The 10,707-nt window shown below is 34.5% G+C and overlaps 1 non-coding gene and 1 pseudogene across 1 annotated transcript; one reads left to right on the top strand and one right to left on the bottom strand.

The window, feature by feature from the left end:
* The first annotated feature begins 632 nt into the window (after positions 1–632).
* TRNAT-AGU lies at positions 633–706 on the top strand. The gene has a single exon. It is a non-coding gene; the product is annotated as a tRNA-Thr (tRNA).
* A 1,539-nt stretch (positions 707–2,245) lies between these two features.
* Positions 2,246–7,696, bottom strand: LOC124945312 (annotated as a pseudogene).
* Between the last annotated feature and the right edge of the window lie 3,011 nt (positions 7,697–10,707).

Below are 10,707 nucleotides of genomic sequence, written 5' to 3'. Positions count from 1 at the left end.
ATAATGTTTTGCAAGAATATGCGTTGAATGGACAATCTCTTAGCGATAGATTTTGCAAGATCTATATTTAATTTCATTGTTAATATTTTAATTACCAAAAATATTAAGTTAATTCTGAGTTTTAATTATGTTCTCTTTCCCAATGGTAATTCAAAAAACAAAATGTCAATACATATATAATCTTAATAACCTTATCATCCACTAAACTAATAAATATAGTATTAATCAAGATTAAACATTCAACGTTCAACAAAATCCTCAAATTTAAGTATTCATAAGTTGTTCCATCCATATTACAATTTGTCTAAACCTTTTAGAGTTATTAGGTTTACAAAAACACATAAGACTGTTTCTTTTTCTGTTGAACCTTTAAACTTTTGTAAATGATGAAGCACACTTCATAGTCCTTATGTTCATAACAAGTCCCCCTACAAAACACACCTAAATACAATAGTGTTGCATATTAAACACAATAATTCGCCAAAGTAAACCTCAATTAGTATTTAGACCAAGTGAAAGAAATATGTACTTACTTAATAAAAAAACTATTATATACACATCCAAAAATACTCCAAATATTGCATTTACATTTATTCGATTTTACCACTGTATATTTGAAACCTACAACATAAGCTCTTGTAGCTCAGTTGATTAGAGCACCCGTTTAGTAAGCGGGAGGTCTTGAGTTCAACTCTCAACAAGAGCAATTTAAACTCAAATTACTTTATTATTTTTGCCCTATCAAGATAGCCCAGTGGTAAAAGTCGATTTAAGAAACCAAAAGATCACGCTCACGGGTTCGATTCTATCTGGAATTGCTTAAGTGGGGGTCATAGATATGGGGTGTCATTCTAATTCTCCTTTAATTCCTAAGAAATACATAAGATAAACCTATAACATAAGATAACCCATAACTATTTAGATATTCTAGTTAATTACATTCTAAATTCTTAAGAACTTAACCAGTTTCACAATTTTATTACATAATTAATCAAATTATGTTTAAAAATTTAATTGAAACTGATATTTGGTTATATAGAAAATGCAACTATATATGTTAATTTTATATTCATATTGTTACATATAAACATAGATGAATGGATAAATTGCATACATGCTACTTTTCTTGGGAAATTTGACGAGATGACCCTAATAATAGGTGCAATTCCAAAAATGGACCACGTTTGATAAACTTTGCAAAAAGGGTCTTTTTGCCCTGCGAAATGTCCATCTTGCCCTTGTGACTACACTTACTCGAATTACACTTACTCAAATTACACTTACGCGTATAATACTTACGCATAATACACTTACGTGAATTACACTTACGTGAATTACACTTACGCGAATTACACTTATGTGAATTACACTTACGCGAATTACACTTGCGCGAATTACACTTACGCGAAATGTCCATCTTGACCCAAGGTTATTTGTGCTTTGTCTTGTGATAATTTTTGGAGAATCAATTGGATTCCCCTTGTCAAAGACTTCTTTCCTTGGATGTTGGGAATTCCAATTGTAAAAAAGGGAATGCTAGTACAAAAGTAAGAAACATCTCTAAGATATTCTCAAATTCTTCTACGAATCAATTGGGCTTTGGTTCAAAAGGCAGATTGTACTCAATTTAGTCTCGGAAGGCAATTGAAAATAGGGTCTGAAAATTGTTTATCTCTTGCAGGTGGATGAGATTCAGAACACAATTGAGGATAAACAAAAGTGTATGATTGAAGATTTAAACCAGATAGCAAATAATAAAATCGAGAGCGCGGGAAAGGAAGTTGTAGATGATTATGAAGCAATGGTGGTTGATTAGTTAAATTATGTTTTTGCACTTCTATGAAAATATTATCTTACTACAACAATGTTTGCTTAGTCGTTTGGATTTCTAATTTGACAATGGTTCTAGACTTGTTTATGCAGCTTTCTGTCTCTTAAAAATTATTTGGAAACACCTTATGCAGTATCAAATCTGGGTTTGAACAAGAAAACATCTATAAATTTATTTGAAAATTTTAATATGGTCGTACATCTAATAACATATATATAGCAAATAAAATTGTAATTGGACTATCATCCTAACTTCCGTAGAAACATATGTATATAATATATTTAAAAATCATTACACAATAATACATATAACATATCATGTTTCAAAGCGCCAAATCACATATAATAATGTATGTAGGTAGAACTTCTTTCTATATACACCAAGAACTATATATTACATTGAGTTAATAATTCATTACACTTGCACTTGAATTTCAATATCAACTTTCCATCTATACATCTCTTCTTTTGGAATTGGGATGGAAACAGTTAGCAGTCCTCTATCATTGTCATACTTGAATCCTATCTCGATGCCATCCAATGAACATCTATGTGGCCTTTGAGACGAATAAGCACCAAACCGTCCACACCCCCTAACAATTAGAGCTACCGTTTTGCGTAGGTTTCTTGGTTAATTCTGGAAACAGAATTTGCATTATCATCAAACTCCTCTACTGCACCACTGTTGTTAAACATGTCAAGCAAACCTACCGGTGCAAAGAAAACAGATTCACTTATTTCCTGAAGAATACCAAAACATCACAATTTTATGGTATGTCTCGAATCTTACATATTTCAGGCATTACTAACTCACTATGAACATAACAGTTTTCATATTACCTTGAGTGGACAGAAATGGAAAACTTTGTATTCCAATAATTTCAGTTTCACCGGTAGTGACTCACCTTTCTCTAACCGTATTACCTCACCTAAAATCTCGAACCATAAGTACATACATATAGTGCAGTTGAAATTTGACAAACCAACCAACCTGATTTATGAGCAAACACTATTGAATCTCCATTCATGTTGGCCCCGGTAATTTGGGCAAGAGCAAAGACATACTCTTCTTTGACATATCCGGTTAATATTCCAGGATTTGTATTATGAATTCGTATTTTCTTTTCATCCTTACACCACCCGACACCTTGACAATTGAAAACTCCAACCACCCTAGAGCATTTGTTCGCATTCCAGATTAATATTAATATTTTGTCTTACTGTTAACTATTAATATTTTGTCTTACTGTGCTCCTTCTTGAACAACAGAATTGTTGTCAATCTGTTGCCAACTGTCATCTATGATCAAAAACCATGAAGGAGAACTCCCACCTGACAAGCTGCAATGGATAAACACAAAAGAGGAGGTTGATTTCTACACATTTTTTCCTTTTTATTGAATAAACAAAGATATATCTTTTAAGGCCAACTTCAACACCTTCAGCTGTGACATCTTTGTAAAAAACATTCCATGTGCACCAGCCAAATCAGTTCAGAAATGAAGGCAACTGTACGTATAGAACTCAAATGTAAACAAAATAACGACAAGATCATAGTTTAATAATTACCTTCTTCTCTTCGCGGTGACGAAATGTTTGCAAGTGCTTTTCAACAGATCTGCATCATTAATGGAATCAAGTCAATTACAGTCAACAAATGAATTAATCAAAAGTTTTAACTAAGAATGAATAGTTGATATATATACTTTACAGCCTGGTATATAACTTCAAAGGGGTTTGTTCCAGCATGGATGTAAACAAGAAAAAGACCATGATCTGTTTCAACAGCATTATCACCGCTTTCAAGACAAATCTCCATTTCATTATTTTCATACCCTGAAGAACAGCACGGAATTGACTGTCTAGAAGAGGAAGGAAGACTATATAAATAATGGGAGCTAATTTATCATCATCATTTGTAACATCCTTACTTTCCACAAGCATGAATTGCGTTTCGAGTGGAATATATTTCCCATTTGTTACCATCCTTTGAGTCATCCACCATAATTTAAAACGAAACAAATACATGAATCGAAGACCCCTGTAAATCAACAACAAATATATATATATATGCTAAATCCTAAATGGTTTCAAAAGGAAAGAAAGATATGCAATTAAAACTTACTCTAAAGCACCTATGGGAAAGATATGAAGGCTTTTGCGAGTTTCAGCCTTAGCACCAATGAAAGCACCGGTGGTAACAAGACATGTGGTCGGTTCAGGGGTAAGAGCTATATTATCAAGAACCCCAGTTAGTATGGTCCTCCCATGAACAACAAGGTTTCCATCATTGATGTAATTCTCAACACTCGTTACTGTTACTAAATACCAAATCAAACAATGAATTTTTAATCACACCAAACATATTGTGAATACCAATAAAATATTAACTACAAAAGAGGAATTCTATTTTACTTACATTTGGATTTAGACTTTACCTCTTCTTACTTAGAATGACGAAAATACAATGATCAAAACAAGAATACACAAAATTAATTTCTTATTTTTGTGAATACAAGAGAGAAAATGGGATAAGTATGGAGAACCTTTTACTCACGCTCACGAGCGCGTTGGAGGTATTCTTCTAGATCAAACTACCTTCTGAAAGTGTTGTCAACACCTTCCGCCTACAAATCGATGACATTCAGTTTGAAGTTGTGGAAGATTCTACAAACAAATAATATACATGCATGTATTATTGAACGAACGGAGCAGTTGCGGTCATGACAGCTGCTGATCTTGAACGAACGAAGTGTCGTGGCAAAGGGAGCGGAAGCGGAGGGGATAGGGTTTGAGAGAGAGAGAGTCGAAACCCTAAAAATTGGAGATTTAAAATAAGGGTCAAAATTGGAGATTTATATACTATAAAAGACGCACATTAAATATTACGCGTAAGTGTAATTCGAGTAAGTGTAATATGCGTAAGTGTAATATGCGTAAGTGTAATTCGAGTAAGTGTAATTCGAGTAAGTGCAGTCACCGGGGCAAGACGGACATTTCGCATGACAAAAATGCCCTTTTTGCAAAGTTTATCGGGCGTGGTCCATTTTTGGAATTACACCCATTGTTAGGGTCATTTCGTCAAATTTCCCACTTTTCTTGGGTTAATGAAAGTCACTAGTTAAGGGAGGTCTTGAGTTCAACTCTCAATAAGAGCAATTTAAACTCAAATTATATTTATCTTTTTTTGTCCCACTAAGATAGCCTAGTGGTAAAAGTCGGTTTATAAGAGACCAAAATGTCACGAGTTCGATTCTATCTGAATTGCTTTAAGTTTAAGTGGGGTCATAGATATGGGGTGTCATTCTAATTCTCCTTTAATTCCTAAAAAAAACATAAGATAAACCTATAACATAAGATAACCCATAACTATTTAGATATTCTAGTTGATTACATTTTAAATTCTTAAAAACTTAACAAGTTTCACAATTTCATTACATAATTAATCAAATTATGTTTAAAAATTTAATTGAAACTGATATTTGGTAATATAGAAAATGCAATTATATATGTTTATATTCATATTGTTACATATAAACATAGATGAATGGATAAATTACATACATGCTACTTTTCTTGGGTTAATGAAAGTCACTAGTTAAAAGGCTGGCTTTAGTTCTCATATAATTGGTATATCATTCCAAACTTTTCGTTCAATTTTTTAAATTTAATGTCATGCTCTTTGTTCTCTTGTGCAAGAGTTTCTTGTTTGACATTAAAATAGGTAATTTTTTCATCTTGATCCATAATCTTTTTGCCTTGAGCTATAATATTTTATTCATGTGTTATAATCTTTTCTTCTTTAGTTATAATCTTTTCGTCCTAAGTTGCGATTATCGCTTCTTTATTTTCATTCCATTTCTTTCATTGAGAACCTCCAATGATAGCTAATTGTTGGATGAATTCACGTCCTAAGATCTACTCTTCCTAACATACCCAAGTCTAAATACTCTTTCATTCGTTGGACCTTCAACAACTTCTAACCAAAATTTGTAATTTGTTTTATTTTTTCCTTCCTCCATATTATATTTCCTTTTATGAAAATACTCAAAGGTTTCTTGCAATTAAGATATCGTGTTACACCTAATTATTAGCATGTCGAGAATTTGGATTGAGTACATTTATTTCATATGCTTAATAGTTTTTTTTTAACACGAAACACCACTTGTTCAACTCTCTTACCACTCCAACCCTCCTTTTTTCTAGTGTGTCTTCAGAAAACCTCCAAAATAGTGTGTTGTCTTTTAAGTTTAATTACCTACATTAAATACAATTTAAGCACATTTAGAGTGAATGACTATTCCAGCTTCAAATATGTAATATGGAAAATGTTACCCACCAATCATTTTCGATGTTCATTTGCATTTATTGATCCCCGTAGTATGTTTCTAGCCCGTCTTCCATATACTTCCTCCTATAAATTTGAACCTTTATACACTTTTCTATGTATCTATTATCCATAATGTACGCGTTCATTTTTCGTTCCCTTCTATTTTCTGGCGCGTATGCCCTTTTTAATTGGCATACGCTCCCTTTTTCGAATTGAATTGGCCCGTACAAGTTTTAAATCGACACACTAGCAAATATATCGATCTAATTGACTTGAGAGTCGCCACTTTAGTTTTACTTCCCAAAGAAACTAAAGAAAAGAAAAATCAGAGATTCATTTTAAGAGTTCGGTGTTTGGTTACGTATTAGGAAAAGGCTTAGGGCGCTATGTCCTATACGCCTGTCTTTACAGACAATCTCTACTCTTAAGTAATTGGCCATATGATGTTTGAAGGATTTTTACGTTTTCGTTCTGAGTTCAGAACTCTTTTGCTTGTGTGAGAACATCTTAATCGATTTGCATAGGAGCTAATCCTATTCATGAGATACTTGACAAAGATAAGGCATCGAAAAGCATTAAGAGGCATTGAAAGGCATCGAAAAGCATTAAGAGGCATTGAAAGGCATTGAAGAGCATTGCAAGGCATAAATCAACATTTTCAAAGAAAAGCGAGAATCAGGATTCCCGAGAAGGATCAAACAAGAATAGATGAGGAGAACAACAATTCGATTGGAGGACTAGAATTTTATTCTTTTGAGCAAAAGTGAGAAGAGAATGAACTAACCTAAGGTCCCAAATGTTTCTCCTTTTAAAATTTTCAGAGTTAAAGAGAACTCCGAGTACAACACGTTAAAACGAGTAATTTTCAAAAATAATTCTCAAAATTCCCCTAAAATTTCATATGCGAGTCAAAAATATTATTAGAAGCTCACTGTAATCAAATTTGGAATTTTCGGAGTTATAGAACTCCCGACATGACACAACAAAGATAGACATTTTTCCAAACGAGTCCAAAAAAATTCTAGGAAAATTTATTTTTGAAGAAAATAACATTTTTGAATTTTTGGGAAAATTTGAAAGTGGTTTGGATGTCTGAATCCTCATTTTAAAGTCGTTTGTTAAATCTATGAAACAAACAGGACCTTAGGTTTATTTAATTTTTGGTTTTATCTTTTTATTTTATTTTTTTATTTAAGTCCAAATTAAAAATAAAAGAAAAAGAAAGTTTAGGGGTCCAATTAAAACATTAGGAAGAGATCAGGGACTACTTTAATTTCGAATTAATAAATTAATTCGAAATTAAGTTCTCAGGCTTATTTAAAAATAAAAGAGACCCAGGGGCCTCTTTGAAACTTCAACAGAAGTTGAAGGAAATGAAATATAACAAAAGAAACCAGAAATCCAGCCGACCCTATGCTCTCCTCCGGTGACTTCTCCGGCGTCCTGCACATGCGACCGTCCTCCATTCGAAGATCCCCTCGCGACAATCTGCTCGGTTGGCCCGGAGCTCCGCCTGCTCCCCACGGAGATTCGCCATCTAAGTTTAACTAATCCTAAATCCACACTGCTCAACTCGCAGCTCCTACACCAAGCCGCGAGACGCCTTCGAAGAATTTCTGGATCTCCGCCCGATCACAAGTCGTAGTCATGTGAGTTGCATCGGTCCGCCGGTCCTCCGCAACTACGGTCGTACGTTGGGGATCTGTTTGCAGATCAGATTGTCCACAAACAACCACACCAAATGAAGAACAGGAACAAAAGTCCTTTTGCGTGTTCTTCATTTCAGCAGATCAATATTCAACAGTTTCAAATGTGTTGAAATTGTTGAATTGAAACAAAGGAATTCCTAATCTATTCGATGTCCTAAACGATTCTAGTCTCAATCAACTGTCAAGTGGATTGAATCAAGCCTATAACCAATGCAAGTTATGAACACAATTTGAACAGATTACAGCAGCAACGAATCACAAGAACAGTTCGCATTTCTAATTTTCCTTTCCAACAGGAACATATGAACTAACCATTCAGGTTCAAGGATGAATCCTATCTCATCTCAAAACTAATATAACCTAATTCAACATCTAAAAGCAAACAATTAGCGCCAATTACAGCAAACAAGAATATTCAAACTACAATCAGAATAAGAAAGAAATCAGTCTGTGATATGAATTTTCAATGTATAAATGGCATCGGTGTTCATAACTGATGCCTCCAATCAAAAATTTGAGATTACATGAGTCCAGAATGTTACCTGAATCGGTAAAGAAGCAAAGGAATAGAGGTTCGGAAGAACAGGTCGATTTTGAAAATACAGATGGATTGACGGACTTCGCTCGTTTCTTCAGTGTTTACTGTATTTTGTATCAATGTCGATCTATCCTCCACGCGACAAGCGAGCTTAAATGAAGTTGGCGTCATTGAGCGCAGCTGTTCTTCGTCGTTTTGTTGTAGGACAGCAACAGGTTCTGCAATCGTCCTTTTTGTTGACTGAAAGAATCGAATTCACACATGCAATGACGTTCTTCCTTCTCAACAATGGAGTTCGACCTCTCTTCTCAATTTAGTAACTGCTCTTTTCTCTCTCAAGAACTGAATTGAACCTTCCTCCAAAACTGAAAATCTGCCCCCCTTCTTTCTCAACTCATCCACTTTAAGAATTGATTTTTTTTTAACTCTTCATCTGAAAAACGGCCCCTCTTAACTTCAAGGGTTAAATTGAAAATACGCCCTAAAATCAAGGGCACGCTTGGAAAGAAAAAATATATATATATTTCAGCTTTATCCCTGTTTTTCCTATCCTTTATTGGCACCATCATCCCAAATAAATCTCCTTGGCCTATTTTTTGCTCAGAAAATTATGAAAATTTTATGGTCAATTCTTGACATCATGAACGTGGATCTCCTTTTTGAATCAAACCAAACGGACCTTCCTACCCAAAGTTACGATGTTTTAAAGTCACCCCTCCTTTTCAATCTTTTCGGTCCCGCGGTTTTCACGTTCATAACTTTAATAGCCCATAACTTTGTACACAAGGCTTTCTCCACAATGAGGTTGATACCATTGGAAAGGCAAGACTCTTGCCTACATCCCCATATTCTTCTTTGCTCACGAAATAGTTCGTGTTGGTCAGGAGACTAGCCTCACAGAAACGTGCCAGTTCACGCATCACCTTCGCTGCAAGCGACTTGGACTGAGCTTTAGGGAGAACTGGGAGAACTATTTGGTGTCGTTGGAAATACAATTCAAAGGGATTTCCAATGGTAGCTCATACACTGAATATGGATCATTGGTTCAAAAGATATGATTTTTAGAAGTACAACATAGCTTCAGTTAGCCCCAGAATTTGCATTTGTAGCATTGCCTCTCTTGTACTGATCGTGAGAGGGCCTTAAAGGTCGAACTACGGTTCGAGGACGATTCCATTGGAAAGGTAAATGAGTCATATTTCCAAACCAACTTAAATCACCCAAAATCATCGACCACAGCTCATGTTACGAATTTTAAAGTGAAAGGATGTTTGGTTTAAACCTTTCAGGAACACCTTCCACTCATGACCGGATTTTGTCTAGATATAGGGCACCAATGGGAGATTGGGCTACACCATATGAAAGAGGACTAATTTTTATTTTCAAAACATCCAAGATCATTGAATTTCATCCAGTATTGAAGCCAAGATAAATTCATGAAGTCTAGGGTTCCAATGGAAGCTCCATGGGGACTTCAAACTTAAGGATTCTTGATTTTCTTTTCCAATAATCCCCTTTTCAAATAACCCACTTTTCAAATAATCCGATTTTCCCACTTTAGAAAACTATTCTACTCTTTTCCACTTCTTCTTGACACGTGCTTGATCCCTTTTTGCCCCGGGTTGACTCATCGGTTGGCTGATTGACTCGGGTTGACCCGTTCTCTTGTTTTCCCTCTTTTCGAGCAATTTCTGCACAAATTTGCAAATAGTAATATGACACTCAAAATTCAAGATTTTTCAAAACGTATAACATGAACGTGTCACGGGTTGGGAAAACAGAGTCGTTATGAAATTCGACCTTTGGATCGTTATCTTTTAAGCTTTCTGGGTCGGTTTTCCACGAGGTGTTTCTATTTTTGTTTTCCCGGTTCAATAAAAAAACATGAGTATTATTTCGGGCCGAGTTTTTTTTATTAGATATCTAGGGTGTAAAAATGTGGTGTGTACATAAAATTAGTTTTCATTAACTCCTAGTATTTGATTGCCACATGGGAGAGCTTCTCCATTTGTATATTTTCCCTATTCACAAAATTTCGAATATTTACAATGGCTTTCTTCTTAAATAATTTGATAACAACATGTTTCAGTGTTGACTCCCACTGAAATTTATTCTACACAACCAGTCCGAATGTCACACACACTAATTGGAATGAATCATTTCTAATAATTGAGAAGACTAACGTAAATTCCGCCCGCCAAATGTCCTTTATGTCTTGATTGACCTTGTTCTAGTTAAAATATAGATCATCCAATAACCAATGATAATTTAGTTGATATCACATTTATGATGTCATGCTCA

The sequence above is a fragment of the Impatiens glandulifera genome, chromosome 1, assembly GCF_907164915.1.
Source record: "Impatiens glandulifera chromosome 1, dImpGla2.1, whole genome shotgun sequence".
In the NCBI taxonomy this organism is placed as follows: Eukaryota; Viridiplantae; Streptophyta; class Magnoliopsida; order Ericales; family Balsaminaceae; genus Impatiens; species Impatiens glandulifera.
The sequence above is the reverse complement of the archived record's forward strand: the minus strand, read 5'-3'. Positions and strand labels throughout refer to the sequence as shown.